Genomic DNA, 15932 nt, shown 5'->3' on the forward strand with positions numbered 1-15932 from the left:
GGTTTGACATTCTAAAAAAATATTCCTGGTTCTCTAAGAAGTAAGAATGCCAAGACTGCATATCTGCTGTAATCTATCTAGTCCTCTGCTTAATATTGTTCTTAAACTTTGTTAGAATAAAATCCATTCCTATTTTATCCACCATTCCCAGTGTGTACCTGTAAACCTACTTTGGAAGTGGCAATTCATCTGCTGATTTTCTTATTTTTATACCAATCCTGAAAGACAAGGCCCTTTGCTATCAATGTATTTAAGCTGGGTTATTATATGTACACTTAATAGTCTGTTTTTGAAATATTTCACTTCAAATTAAATGATAATTTAACATTTTTTGAGTGCCAAGAATTGCTAAGTAACTATGTAACATATACTGAGGAGTCATTCCCCAGCAAGCAAGCAGTCTTCATAAGCCAAACTGTAGTGTGCTTGGTATATAACCACTTTAGATTGTAAACTCAATGCTTCTTTTTTTACTCAGATAAACCCTCTCAGAAATTGGTTAGAATAGGATTACATGAATGGATTTTGTCCTTCATTCTGGTCATGTAAGCTCAATTTTTTTTTTTCATTTTATATTTACACCATTTCTTTCTGGAAAATGCTGCAAACCCCAATTCTGGCACATTGTCATTTCAGTTAAGGAAAATGTTATTTTAATTTTAGTAACTTTTAAGATATAACTATCCTATGCATAAGTTATATGAGAGGGCATAACAAATTATTAGATGAGTAGAAATTTATTAATTAAGCTCCTTAGACATTTTGAATGAGAAAAAAACATTTAAAGGAACTACATTTGTGTTTTTTGCCAAACCGGTACAAGCTAGTAAATGCACTAAGGACCGAGTGACCTGCCTTGTTCATTTTGCCACTGGATGATGTAAGTTAAGAATGGAATTGTTAACCCTAATTATATATTTTCTTGACTTTCATCGCTTTCTAAAGAAACCTAATTTAAGTGTTTGGGGTTTTGTTTGACCTGTATTTATTGAGTTCTGGTCATAGACCCGGAGCTGCCTGTCATGCTTATGGATGGCCAGAACAGTCATTGGGATACTTAATGGCTCAAGGCCTTCTGAATCATTTAACTTATTTTGTATGTTGCAAAAAAAAAAAAAAAAAGTTTATTTTGCTTGAGAGTCACATTTTTTATATAACTGTACAGCTTTTAAGGGATGGGAGGTGGAAAAATACCCTAAAATAGGATGTAGATTTTTACAATTGTGTTTATGCTAGAACATCTACAGGTGCATTATGTAATTAAACCTAAAATTGTTTAAAAATTTGTGCCATGGTCTTTTTCATTTTCCTGCCCTTTAGCAGAGTTGGTGCATGTCAATACTGCTATGTGGACAAGCCTTGAAATTAGGCTAATAACCCTTGTCTCCAAAGCTTTAAGAACATTGCATGAAAATTATACACAAACACATATACACATACACATATACACACACACAAGTAGACATGCACACACAGATCTAGTTTAGTGTAAATGAATTTTCAATTTCAGAACAGCTATCATAGCCTCAATTTGGCAGTTAACAGCATATTATAGTGCGTGGTTTTCGTGATGCCTAACTAGGGTATTCTCAATGTTGGTCTGGTGTTTTGTTCTCTTAGCAAAGTAGCTTCTTGATAATGGTATCTGAATTGTAGCTTGCCCAAACCCGTCAGGAGGTTCTGTGTACACCTTCCAAGGGACTGTCCCGTGCTGGGATGGGTGGAGTGGGTTGGGGCAAAGCTTGGTTTCTTTTCAATCTGTAAAAGAAGGAAAACCTAGAATTGTTTGATTTGGTGGTTATTCAGTAGACTTAATTCCACAGGAGTATTTGTCTGCTGGAAGGGATATCAGATTAAATTCCAATTCTCTCCACATTTGATGAAACATATTTTTGAAATCTTGTAGAGTTGCTGACTCTAGCATTCTTTTACATGGCACATTTTACCACAACTTTCATTAAGACACCAGTACTTTTTGCTATCTGATAATTTTACCATGCTAATAACTCACCTTTATAGCACAAATGTATTCTCATGAAGAATTAAATTCGTCTAGGTGTGTCATAATTTCTATCTAAACTACCTTACTCTATCGTCAGCTAACATGGGGTTGTCGGTTTCTTTGCTATCATCATCCATTCAGAGGTGATGCCTGGGAATCATGAATTTCTAGGTGAAGAATACAAATTCCAGATAAGAATTTGTAAATGGTATATGTTAAATTTTCATTTTGGTTTTAAAGTAATAGTAGCTGGGATTCGGGGAGCGTTTGATCAAAATGCCTCTTGGATTTTCAGACATGCTTATATGAAATGCTTTATTTTCCTATGCATAAAAAAAATTATTCCTGGAATAGGTTCTCAGAATGCTTTATTTTGTTTCTAGGAGATGAGAGCTAAAGCAGAAGCTCCGAGATTAGCATAATACTGTTGAGAGGTAATCAGGAACGTGCTGTTTTAGTCAAATAGGGGAAACTGACGTGCTCTCTGCCACATATAATGTACTGCATGTGTGTGTGGGTGGGGGGGAGATTTGAAAACTGGAAATGTGATTCCAATAATGCACAAAGTAAATTTTGTGCATAGAAAATATGGGAATTCCTGGTAGCTTAAAGCTTCAGGGGTTAACTGCAGTGTATGAACACCTAGTGTGTTAGAATTGCAGTGCATAGTTGTTTAAATATAATATTCCTTGTAAGTGACAACCAAAATATGTTGTGGCTGGTGCCAATTATTTTTTGTTAATGAAATGTTCAATGTCTCACTACAGTCTGATCAGAACTCTTGGTGTTATAAGCCAGGCCTAAAGCTATTTTATAGCTCTTGGCCTAATTGTGTAACTTTTTCTTTCAAAATGTTTTATTATAATACTTCTGTCATTTCTTTCACTTAATATATGTCAATTGTCATAATAAAAAATTTAAATAATTTGATGTATTTAGCATGATGTGTTTGCAGACTTAGTTTATTTTAAACTTCGTGGCACATAAAAAGTTAAGAATTTTCAATAATACTTGATGAAGGCTGAAAATTTTTGTCATCTAAGGAACAGGTGAATTGTTCTCTACTGTCTAGAAAGTAAATTTACAAATATCAATTTCCCCAAAGTAATTTTTTTGAGAGAGAGAGAGAATCCCAAAAGGGGCAGAGAGAGGGAGGGAGAAAGAGAGAGAGGGAGAGAAATGTGGGGCTCACCTGAAGGGGGGGCGGGGACTCATGCTCACCTGATGTGGGACTCAAACTCATGAACCGTGAGATCATGACCTGAGCTGAAGTCAGATGCTTAACAACTGAGCCACCCAGGTGCCCCCCCCCCCCAGAGTAATTTTTAAAGCTGTATGCCAGCTAGGTGAATTATAGGTATTAGGAGGCCATCTATCGAAAGAGTTCTATCTTTAGCCTCTGGAGAACTGACACATTAGAGAGGCCTTGGACTTGTTCTGTGTGGTACTCTGGGAGCACAGAACTAGACCAGAGGGCAAAAGCCATAAGGCAAAAGCTTTCATTTATTCTATGGGAAATTTTTTTCACAGAGTTCTGCAATAATAACTCTGGGAGTGAATTTTCACCAGTAGGGGATGTTTGGGTTTAGGCTGCACTGTCACTTGGCAGGAGTGTAACAGTTCAACACATCTGAAAAGTGGTTAGACCAGATGACTTGAAGGGGCCCTTCCAACAATCCTGAGTATGAGTCTCCTCTACAAATGTTGATTTGATAAATTTTCCTAATTAATTCTCGGGTATAGCAAGATTGCCAGTGAATGGTGAACTCTCTCTCTCTTTTTTCTTTTTCTTTTTTTTTTTTTTAGCAACTAGTGGAATTCATCATTATTTACAATTCTGATTAAAAATACTGATTAACGGGGCGCCTGGGTGGCGCAGTCGGTTAAGCGTCCGACTTCAGCCAGGTCACGATCTTGCTGTCTGTGAGTTCGAGCCCCGCGTCGGGCTCTGGGCTGATGGCTCAGAGCCTGGAGCCTGTTTCCGATTCTGTGTCTCCCTCTCTCTCTGCCCCTCCCCCGTTCATGCTCTGTCTCTCTCTGTCCCAAAAATAAATAAACGTTGAAAAAAAAAAATAAATAAATAAATAAAAATAAAAATAAAAATACTGATTAACTGGGGCACCTGGCTAGCTGAGGTGGAACATGCAACTCTTGATCTTGGGGTATGAATTCAAGCTCTACTTTGGGCATAGAGATTACTTTAAAAAATTACTGAGCGGGGCACCTGGGTGGCGCAGTCGGTTAAGCGTCCGACTTCAGCCAGGTCACGATCTCGCGGTCCGTGAGTTCGAGCCCCGCGTCAGGCTCTGGGCTGATGGCTCGGAGCCTGGAGCCTGTTTCCGATTCTGTGTCTCCCTCTTTCTCTGCCCCTCCCCCGTTCATGCTCTGTCTCTCTCTGTCCCAAAAATAAATAAACGTTGAAAAAAAAAATTTTTTTTTTAAATTACTGAGCAATTTTTAGGGAAAGCAGTTTTTAAATCAGAATTTCACATAATGGAATGAAAGATGATCTATGCTGGCAAGAAATGACCAGCTGCAATGTTTCTCAGTGGTTTATTTGAAAATTTCACTTAAACACAATCAGTTAAGTGGAGGTGACAGTGCTGTGGCAGCCTTGAGAGAATTTAAAGGAGTCTACTGGAGTCTACTGAATCTAGAGAATGGCTATCAGCCCACACCTCTTTCGGATTATGAGACCAGAGGATATAGAAGAGTTCTTGTCTTATAAAACCAAGAATTGGTGTACTATGCTGGGACCATTTAGTACAGGCACAATTATAAAAAATAATGAGAATATTCTAGTGAAGCTAAATTAAGTGTTGGGTGAAATGAATGCCTGTCTCATTTTGACTCGTTAATGACTTTTCATGAGCTCTTTAAGGACCTACAAGTCTAAATGAAAATCAAAGAGAAAGAACACTCTAAGGGGATGTAACCTAATATTTGCAGCATTATTTTAGAACAGAAAGTCATATCCAAATGAAAGGTTAACTAGGAACCTACTAGTTCACAGTATAGGCCACCTATAGCTTCCTTGTTGTTCCTCTTGCCCGTTTCAGAGCTACTTTATCCACACTCAAGCACTCGTCCTTCTCTCCAGCATGTCTCCAAGAAGGAGGCGTCTCCTGTTTTTGTCACATCCCTTCTGTATCCCTCATCTGGCCCCTTCCCTCTTGCCTCCTACGGGTCCTCACATCTCAGTGCTCTCTCTCTGATCTCCACCTCTCTATACTCCTTTCTATGCAAACCTCTATCCTGGAAAACAGAAGTACCACCCTGTCTTCCATCCACTCTGCCTCTCAGTTATTTCTTATTTGACTGCCAGTCTTTAAAACAAACAGATTATAGAAATGTTAAACTATATTTGAAGACTCGCTGAAATGTCAGAAATTCCTAAAAGAAACTCTGGGAAATCAGCAGGCTTCGCAGCAGCATACTTGAACTCCAACATTAGGAACAACTGTTACAGGTAGCTGAAACTTAAAACAGGGGAGATGTTCTTGCTTTTCCCTGCAATTGTTTTGTATCTTTCTGTTGAAATGTCCATTTTCTTTTCTCTTTGGCATTACTGCCTTCTAGTAGGATACCACTAATTGCACCATGGACTCATGCAATCAAATAGCTCTTACTCTATTTAAAAAAAAAAAAAAAAAAAAAAGAGGAAGCACTTGATTAATGATGTTAGAACCTGATTAGAACCTGTGCTGTCTCTAGTTTAAAGTAAACTTTCTAGGGGCGCCTGGGTGGCGCAGTCGGTTAAGCGTCCGACTTCAGCCAGGTCACGATCTCGCGGTCTGTGAGTTCGAGCCCCGCGTCGGGCTCTGGGCTGATGGCTCAGAGCCTGGAGCCTGTTTCCGATTCTGTGTCTCCCTCTCTCTCTGCCCCTCCCCCGTTCATGCTCTGTCTCTCTCTGTCCCAAAAATAAATAAACGTTGAAAAAAAAATTTAAAGTAAACTTTCTATATTTCAAGGCTAGTTTTTTCCCCCCCTAAGGATGAATTTTGATGGTAACAAGGGTTTACCAACAATGAAGAGAGAAGCAAGCTGGCTCAATTCTGGAAAATTGGAAAGTTGGCTTCAGATTCAGACTGATCCAGAAGGCAGGGCTGGAGTTTTAGCTGGGAGATGTTGTAAGCAGAATGAGGATAGTGCCAAAAAGACATGGACCCACAACCAGAAAAGGCATACGAGAGAGGAAGAGAAGGCTAGGAATCCGTCTTTGTAATGATTGTCCTCTCAGAGACACAGCCACTTCCAATAATCTGGATGTGCTTATGCAGTGACTTCCAAAAGTTCTCATAAATTTCATTTAAAAACCATTCTTCTTGGTTTTTTTAATTGAGATATAATTCACATGCCATAAAATGCACCATTTCAAGATGTACAATTTAATGGTCTTTAATATATTCACAAGGTTGTCTCCACCCCCAAAAGAAACCCAATATATTACTAGCTCAGTATTACTATTCCCCATTCTCCCCTTCCCCTCAGACCCTGGCAACCACTAATCTACTGTCTGTAAGGATTTGCCTATTCTGGACATTTTATATAAATGGAATCATAATATGTGAGCTTTTTTGTCTGACTTCTTTCATTTAGCATGTTTTCATGACTTCATGGTTTTTTTTTTTTAATTTATTTATTTATTTATTTTGAGAGAGAGAGTTGGGGGCGGGGGAGGGGAAGCAGAGAGAAAGGAAGACAGAGAATCCCAAGCAGGCTCTGCGCTGACCACACGGAGCCTGATACAGGGCTTGAACTCATGAAACTGAGCCAAGATCAAAAGTTGGAAACTTAACTGACTGAGCTACCTAGGCGTCCTGACTTCATCTATGTTTTAGTATGAATCAGTACTTCATTCCTTTTTATGGATGAACAATATTCTACTACATTATTTATGCATCCATTTTGTTTATCTTCAGCAGTTGATGGATATTTGGATTGTTTCCACTCTGGGGCTATTATGAATAACAAATATTGGAGTACAGGTTTTTGTGTGGAAATGTTTTCAGTTCTCTTACGTATCTGGGAATTAAATTGCTACATTATATGGTAACTCTTGTTTCACATTTTCAGGAACTGCTGAACTGTTTATAGGTATCTGTATCTTTTTATCTTCCCACTGGCAATGCAGGAGGGTTCCAGTTTCTCCACATCAGAGAACACTTACGATTCAATCTTTTATTATTATTATTATTATTATTATTACAGCCATCCTACTGGCTATGAAGTAGTTTCTCACTGTGGTTTTGAGTTGCATTTCCTAGATGATTAGTGATATTGAGCATCTTCTCCTGTGCTTATTGGCCAATTGTTTAACTTCTTTTCAGAAACATCTGTTCAGATCCTTTGCCCATTTTTTAAATGGGGTTATCTGTATTTTTGTTCTTCAGTTATGAGTCCTTTCTATATACCAACCCTTACCAAATACATGACTTGCAAATATTCTCTTCGGTTCTTCAACTTGTCTTTTTACTTTCTTTGACGGTGCCCTTTGACACAAAAGTTGTTAATTTTGGTGATGTCCAATTTGGGGTTTTTTTTGTTTGTTTGTTTACTCATGCTTTGGATGTCATACCTAAGAAACTGTTGCCTAATGCAATGTCACAAAAATTTATGTTTTATAGGTTTAGCTCTTAAGTTTAGGTGATTGGCCCATTCTGAATTGTTTTTGTATAAGGGGTCAGAGATCCGAATTCATTCTTTTGCATGTGGCTATCTAGTTGTACCAGCGCCATTTGTTGAAAAAGCTGTTCTTTCCCTCATTGGATTCCCTTGGCATCCTTGTCAAAACACAGTGGGCCAGAAATGTATGGGTTTACTTCTGGACTCTTAATTTTATTCCACTGATCTATACAGCTATCCTTATGCCAATACTACACAGTCTGGATTACTGTAATTTTGTAGGAAGGGGCGCATGGTGGCTCAGTCAGTTAAGCATCCGACTCAGGTCATGATCTTGTGGTTCGTGGGTTCAAGCCCCACGTCGGGCTCTGTGCTGATGGCTTGGAGCCTGGAGCCTGCTTGGGACTCTGTGTCTCCCTCTCTCTCTGCCCCTCCCCTGTTCATGCTCTGTCTCTCTTTTTATTACTAAAAAGTAACAGTTAATTACTATTAAACAATAGTAATTGTTTTTCCATCTACTGTTTGAACTTAAAATAGGCAAGGGCTATCTGCTCTCAATCCTCAATGCCTAGCAAAATGCCTTATATATTTAATTCATTTAAAAATAAATCTCACTTCTCTGGGGCACCTGGGTGGCTCAGTCGGTTGAGCATCGACTTTGGCTCAGGTCATGATCTCACAGTTTGTGGGTTCGAGCCACGCATCGGGCTCTGTGCTGACAGCTCAGAGTCTGGAGCCTGCTTCTGATTCTGTGTCTCCCTCTCTCTCTGCCTTTCCCCCACTCGCACTCTGTCCGTCTCTCTCACAAAAATAAATTTAAAAGAACATTTAAAAAAATTTTTTTAAATAAAAATAAATCTCACTTATTCACCTAATCACAGGTAGAAGCGGTATTGTTACCATTTTACAGATGAGAAAACCAAGGCTCACAGATTAAGTATTTTTCTAAGATTATTCTATTACACTTCTTTTAATGCAAAGGCATAGATAATAACCCCACTAAGCTTGCATGTTTATGAGAAAGCACTCAGCCTCACTGTTTCTTGGGTAAGAAGCTACTAGTCATCCCAACGAGCCATTTCAGGTTTCTGTCTGAAAACCATTAATAACAGAGAAGGCCAATTCTCTTAAGTCCTAGAGTTTCTCCCATTATTAGCCTTTTTAAATAAAGTTTTTTCCTTTATTGATAATTTATATATGCTTATAGTAGACAGAGTAAGAAAAATTAAATAGTCACATCACCACCACTCAGAAATAACCACTCAAAATGTTAGTGCATTTCTCTCCGGTATTTTTTATTTGCAGATTAAAAAAATTAAGATCTTTCTGAATAAAGGTCCTTCATAATAAATTAGTTTATAGAACCAAATAAAACACCCCATTATCTCTAAAAGCCAGATGACCCAGGCATGCGGGAAGCTTTAACAATAAAGAGCACACTCTGCTCCTTGGTCAGCAGCAGGCCTGAGGGGACATGGAAGGTTTTCAGTAGAGAAAGGCAATGGCAGCTGAGGACGCCGTCCCACCGGCCCTAGACCCTAATAGGTTAGTTTGAAACTCATTGTTTCTTAAATTGCTACCTCTGGTCAGCAGATCTCTGCCACCGAATGTTGTAACATGAGCTGCTTTCTTCAGTTTAGGTCACTTTTTCATTCAGACTCATTCTGGCATCCGAAACAATGTCTGCTGATGTGAAGTGATGCCCTGCGTGATTCCTACTAGCTATACATTTAAAAGAGGGACCTTATCCGACTTCAGCCAGGTCACGATCTCGCGGTCCGTGAGTTCGAGCCCCGCGTCGGACTCTGGGCTGATGGCTCAGAGCCTGGAGCCTGTTTCCGATTCTGTGTCTCCCTCTCTCTCTGCCCCTCCCCCGTTCATGCTCTGTCTCTCTCTGTCCCAAAAATAAATAAACGTTGAAAAAATAAAAAAAATTAAAAAGAGGGACCTTAGTGGTTTGTTAAAAAAAAAAGGGCATCACTGCCTGAACTCACTTCCTGGGCCTGTTCCAAGATTTCCCATCTTCCCTGATAATCCTTACCCTGCAAGTGAAGGACAAAGAAGGAAACTGAAATGAACCTTACAACCTTAATGTTAACCTTCTTCTGAAAACCCTGTACACGGTGGGAGACTATGTTGCCTGGCACCTTGGTGTGTAAGCAATAGGAGTTGTGAAGCATTATTAAGTGGATTAACTTCTTAAACCATATGTTCGAAAAATCAATGGGATAGGAGCAATTCCTATTTTCTGTTTTTTTTTGTTTTTTTTTTTTTGAGAGAGACAGAGCAAGTGGGGGAGGGGCAGAGAGAGAGAGAGAGAGGGAGAGAGAGAGAGAGAGAGAGAGAGAGAGAGAGAGAATCTGAAGCAGGCTCCAGGCTCTCAGCTGTGTCAGCATACAGCCCGATGCAGGACTTGAGCTTACGAGCCATGAGATCATGACCTGAGCCGAAGTCGGACATTTAACTGATTGAGCCACTTGGGTGCCCCAGAAGCAATTATTTCATTTTATTATTATTAATAATGTTTATTTACTTTTTTTAAAAAAAACTTTTTAAAAAATGTTTATTTATTTTTGACAGAGAGAGAGAGACAGAGCATGAGCGGGGGAGGGGCAGAGAGAGAGGGAGACACAGAATCGGGAGCAGGCTCCAGGCTCCAGGCTCTGAGCTGTCAGCACAGAGCCCGACGCAGGACTCAAACTCACAAACCGTGAGATCATGACCTGAGCCAAAGTCAGTTGCTCAACTGACTGAGCCACCCAGGTACCCCTGTTTGTTTATTTACTTTTTGAGAGAGTGAGAGACAGAGTGGGGTGGGCGGGGGACAGAAAGAGAAAGACACACAGAATGTGAAGCAGGCTCCAGGCTCTGAGCTATCAGCACAGAGCCCAATGCAGGTCTTGAACTCATGAACCGAGAGATCATGACCTGAGCCGAAGTTAGACGCTTAGCTGACTGAGCCACCCAGGTGCCCCTGGAGCAATTCCTTTTAAAGTTAAAAGCCCATGATAGGTGTGACAACAAATGTAAGTACCTGGGCTAGCACAGAATACAAAATCACTACTCTAATTTGTTTTCTCACTTTATGATTTTTACTTTCTCTGTAGTTTTTTTTCCTGATTCATGTTTTTTCTTCATCTATTTAATTTTACTTATCTTTCTGTTTATTTATATTCATCACCCATTACCTTGTAAAAGTTAACTTTTGCTCACATGTGGCATTGTCCATGCATGTTAACAGAGACCTTCTCAAATTCTTAAATTCAGGAATATCACCATAGCGTGTATCGTACCCTCTCCTCCAACCACCCCCTCCCCTGCCAAAAGAAACCCAAAACAGTGAAGTATAATTTTCTGAGAGTGGAAAGGTACCTTAAGTCATGGTAAGAGGCAAGGAAGCTAAGTTGAGTGCAAGTGCAGGGCAGTCAGCTAGGCTCATTCATCATCCCACCTTTGTTTTAGCAAATTGTTACAGATTTGAGGGATAATTGGTGGCAAGTCATTCATGAATGCCAAGGGCTTCCTATATACATGGCCCTTCCCAGCCCATCTTGGCCGACTTTCCAGCCCCACCATGCCATCATGTGCCACACACAAATTCTTGCAGTCCCTCAAACACTACATGCTCCTTCCTTTGTGCGATGAAATGGAATTACCTCTACGTATGCTTTTCTTTATCTTTGAACTCCCCATCCTCAAGACGCAACTCAAACATCATGTTCTCCTAGAAGTTCTCTGGATTCTCACAAAGGGCAATCCCACGGTACTTGGTGCAGACTTCAATACAGCACCTACCACATGAGAATATAATTCTTATGTCTCTTTCCCAAAGACTATGAGGCCTCTGGGTTCAGCCAACAGTTTGGATGCTCTTATAGCGGCTTAACACAGAGAGGACCTGAATGCACAATAGTGGAGGAGAAATGAGACTCAGATTCATGAGACAGGAGTTAAGAGGCGACAGAACTTGGTTGATTGGAGGCAGTAAAATGAAGTGTGCAGGCTTTGCTGCCTAACAGCATAGATTGTAAATCAAGCTCTGCCACTTAGTAGGTATAGACTTGGGCAAGTTACTTCATCCTGACTTGTTTTCTTATCTGTAAAACAGGAATCATGAGAGTATATGTTTCCTAGGGCTGCTATGAAGACTGATACACATAAATTGCTTGGAACAGTGAGTACCTATCATACAGTAAGCCCTCCATAAATGTTAGTTGCTGTTTTTGTTCCTATTATAATTATTATAAATTATAATTAATTATTATTACTGAATATGAAGAGTGAGGGAGAATAAGGTCAAATGGATAGATTCAAGGTTTCTAACTTGAGCACCTAAATGTAAGGTGGTATTTTTCCATATAATAAGATGCTAGAGAAACAGCAGAGTTGAATGAGAAGATGGTAAATTCAAATTTTTATTGATACGATTTTTTAGAGCAATTTTAGGTTCAAAACAAAATTGAGCAGATGGTACACAGATTTCCCAGTACTCCCCCAGTCATGCCTCACTTCCCTCATTATCAACATTCCCCACCACAGACGTACATTTGTTGCAACCGATGAACTCACACTGAGACACAGCATTGTCACTCAAAGTCCATAGTTTACAAGTTCAATTTTTTTTTTTTAATTTTTTTTCAACGTTTATTTATTTTTGGGACAGAGAGAGACAGAGCATGAACGGGGGAGGGGCAGAGAGAGAGGGAGACACAGAATCGGAAACAGGCTCCAGGCTCCGAGCCATCAGCCCAGAGCCCGACGCGGGGCTCGAACTCACGGACCGCGAGATCGTGACCTGGCTGAAGTCGGACGCTTAACCGACTGCACCACCCAGGCGCCCCTACAAGTTCAATTTTTGATAAGCCGAATGAGAAGGGTCTGTGGAACCCCCAAATGGAGATGTCTAGCAGGCTGCAGGATGTAAAAGTCTATAGTTGAAGAGAGTTTTGGGATGGAGATAGAGATTGGGGAGTTACCTACACAGGGTAGTTCAAACCATGGGCATGGGTAAGTTTGCCAAGTCAAGTGTATAAGGAGAAGCACAGTGACTAAAGTCTATTCAAGGTTCTTTCTCACTTCTCTTTAGCTAATCTATCAGTTATTGCTAAAACTTAGTGACTTAAAATAACAAATATTATCTCACAGTTTCTGTGGGTCAAGAACCTGGACCATTTAGCTGGGTGTTTCTGCCTCAAAGTCTCTCCCAAAGCTGTAGTCAAGGTGGCAGCCAAGGGTGCAGGTATTCCATGGCAGATCATACTACAAAGTTCATTTATAAAGAAAAAGAGGGGCACCTGGGTGGCTCAGTCAGTTAAGCATCCAACTTCAGCTCATGTCATGATCTCACAGTTGGTGAGTTTGAGCCCCACATTGGGCTCTCTGCTGTCAGCATGGAGCCTGCTTCGGATCCTCTGTCCTCCTCTTTCTCTGTCCCTTGCCTGCTTGTGTTCTCTCTCTCTCTCTCTCTCTCTCTCTCTCTCTCTCTCTCTCAAAAATAAATATTAAAACAAAAAAAAAAAAAAAGAAAAAAGAAAAAGAAAAACCCAGCAGACCCTACCTGTTGTCACTCTCTGTAACTTCCAAGGCTAGGTTAGAAGAGGCATGCAGCTTCTATCAGTCTCTTTTTTGGGACTCTCCACTTCAAATCCCAGCTACCATGCTGTGAGGAAGCTCAGGCCCCATGGAGACGCTATTTAAAGGTATTCCAGCTGATAGCTCCCTCTGAGGTCCCAGTCATGAGCCACAATGTGTCAGATACTAGTATGGAAGGCTGGAGGTCTCAGAAGATAGCCAGTCCTGGTACACACTTTAGTAGTTTTCCTTCTTTCAACTCTATCACTTATTCAAGAGCCACATACCCCCTGCCTCTTTTTTTCCAGAGAAAGGGAGTGTGTGTATGTAAGCAGGGGAGAGGGGCAAAGGGAGAGGGAGAGAGAATCTTAAGCAAGCTTCACAGTCAGGACAGAGCCCAACACAGGACTCAATCCCACGACCTTGGGATCATGACCCAAGCTGAGATCAAGAGTACAATGGTCAACCAACTGAGCCACAAAGGCACCCCCAAGAGTCTTAAGAGTACATATCAAGGGTGTGATCCTAGTAAGAATGGATTTATAGGAAGCTTAATTCTTACTATCGCCAAAAGGCAGGAACATCTTTATACCTCTCTGCCAACTAGTTCTAAAAGGTGATGGTTTGTAGTGAAGACATTAAGCTTGACATTAAAAGGCAGGAATTTAATTTCTAGCTGCATACTAGTAATGTAGACCGCAGCAAATCACTTAATTGCTCTGATCTTCAGTTTTCTCATCTATACAGTGAGCATGATAGCAGCCACCTTGCATACATCACAGAATTATTATAAAGACCAAAAGAGAGAATGGGTGAGAGCATTCTTCTGACAAGTAAAACAGTATACACATGTGAGACTTAAGTGTCTACTTTTATTACTTATAGGGATTTATATAGGAAGTAAAGGAACAAATCCTGCCCTTCTTTAAATTCTTGGTTATATGCTTCCCTTTGATGTACATATGCTTGGATACTTCCTCTGAGACTGTAACAGGTGAAGAGTTCCTTGTCATAGCTAAGATCCCTTTTCTTCAGTCATTAACTTGAATAAAATGTTTTGCTGTGAGACAATCCTCCTTTTTTTTTTTTTAGTATTTTTTAAAAAAATATTTACTTATTTTTGAGAGAGAGAGAGAAACAGAGTGTCAGCGGGGAAGGGGCAGAAAGAGAGGGAGACACAGAAGCTAGGCTCCAGGCTCTGAGCTGTCCACACAGAGCCAGACGCCAGGCTCCAACTTACGAACTGTGCGATCATGATCTGAACCGGTCAGTCACTTAACCGACTGAGCCACCCAGGTGCCCAGAGACAATTGCTTTTTAACGACACTATAAAAACTATGTCAAGTTGATATGAAATTATTATACAGGTTTTAGCCAATTTTCTCTCTGCATGATTTGGGGGATTCTGTTTCTGAGCAAAGCACTGACTGTTTTACTATATAGCCAACCGCGTGCAGCTGTCCCAGGAACCCTGAAATTCTCCATTTCCTGTATTAGATTGTTAGCTACTCTCAAAGCTTACTTTTCCTCCTGGATTCTCCATCTTGGAGAAATGAACCAGCATCCAATCACTTTGCCTGGAAATCATCCTTGGCTTCTTTTCTTCATCCATCCTCTTCTTCATTTTCGCCACCTTCTTTCCCTCAGTCTCCCTCCAGATTCTGAGGACTTCACCTTTGTAATAGCTCTAGACTCTATTCCATTTCCATTCTTACTGCTACTCTCTCACCTATACTATAGCAACAACTTCCTAATACTCTCCCTGCTCAGAGTGCCCCTCCTCTAGTCTTGCTACCAACAAACGAATCCCAGTTTAAAAAAATCGAACACTCCTCTAGTCAACAGATAGAAATACAGCTACTCCACATGTCTGCCCATCCAGCCTCAACAGTGCTACAGCACAGGTATGATCATACTGATTTTACAGGCAAGAAAAGTTTGGCCTAGAGACTGACCTCCTTGAATTCCACTAGGTCTCTCACGGCTAAAGTCTTGCTCTTCAGTTTAATGCTTCAGGCCTCCTATTTGTAAAACTGGATCAATAGTCACTTTCCCATATAATTGGCATAAAGAGGAAATGAAATAATACTGGGAAGGTGCCTGGAACAGTGCCTGGCACCTAACACTCAGTTACCTTTTGCTATTATTCTGATTAAAGTTTTCATTGTTCTTGTTACTTCGTTCTTCAGTGCCTAACAAAGAAACAAAGCAAGAGTTTCAAATCCGAAGTACTAATTCTTTTCCCCTTAGCGCCCCATCTCCTCTCTGACACAGCCAACTCTTTGCCCAGAGTTAATTACCAATTTGGGCTCGTTTGCCTGCCTGAGACTGGGCGGGGGACACGCAGCTCCCGCACAGGGGCAGCTTCAGGACCCAGAGTGACGTCGGGGGCGCGGCTGTTATGTTGAGATGTGGACAGGTTGGGATGAGGCCCGCGCAAGCTAGAAGAGCCGTGAACCCAGTTACGAGCTCTCTAACCTCTAGAAGAGTGTGGTCTTTGATTCCCATCCAAGGCTCAGGCCTCGGTTTCCTCTTCTGTAGAAAAAGGAGTTTATTATTCATCGTGCTTCCACTGTCAAAGGGTTGCTGTGACAACGCAGCACTAGCACTTGGGAGAGAGAGCTCAGTTATTTCCAGCCTGGAGCCTTAGGAAGGGCGAGGGGGAGGGGTCTGGGGTCACGTGACCAACGCCGCCCAGTCCCCTCAGGCCTCCGAGACCGTGCCCCAGAACGTC

The 15932-nt window shown here is 40.8% G+C and overlaps 1 long non-coding RNA gene across 1 annotated transcript; it reads right to left on the reverse strand.

Moving 5' to 3' along the window:
• Positions 1 to 11069: 11069 nt before the first annotated feature.
• Positions 11070 to 15890, reverse strand: LOC123601112. Its single transcript, XR_006713972.1, has 3 exons — positions 15677 to 15890; positions 15333 to 15390; positions 11070 to 11418 (listed from the first exon to the last, which is right to left on the reverse strand). It is a non-coding gene; the product is annotated as an uncharacterized LOC123601112 (long non-coding RNA).
• Between the last annotated feature and the right edge of the window lie 42 nt (positions 15891 to 15932).

This window comes from Leopardus geoffroyi, chromosome D1, assembly GCF_018350155.1.
Source record: "Leopardus geoffroyi isolate Oge1 chromosome D1, O.geoffroyi_Oge1_pat1.0, whole genome shotgun sequence".
NCBI classification, from domain to species: Eukaryota; Metazoa; Chordata; class Mammalia; order Carnivora; family Felidae; genus Leopardus; species Leopardus geoffroyi.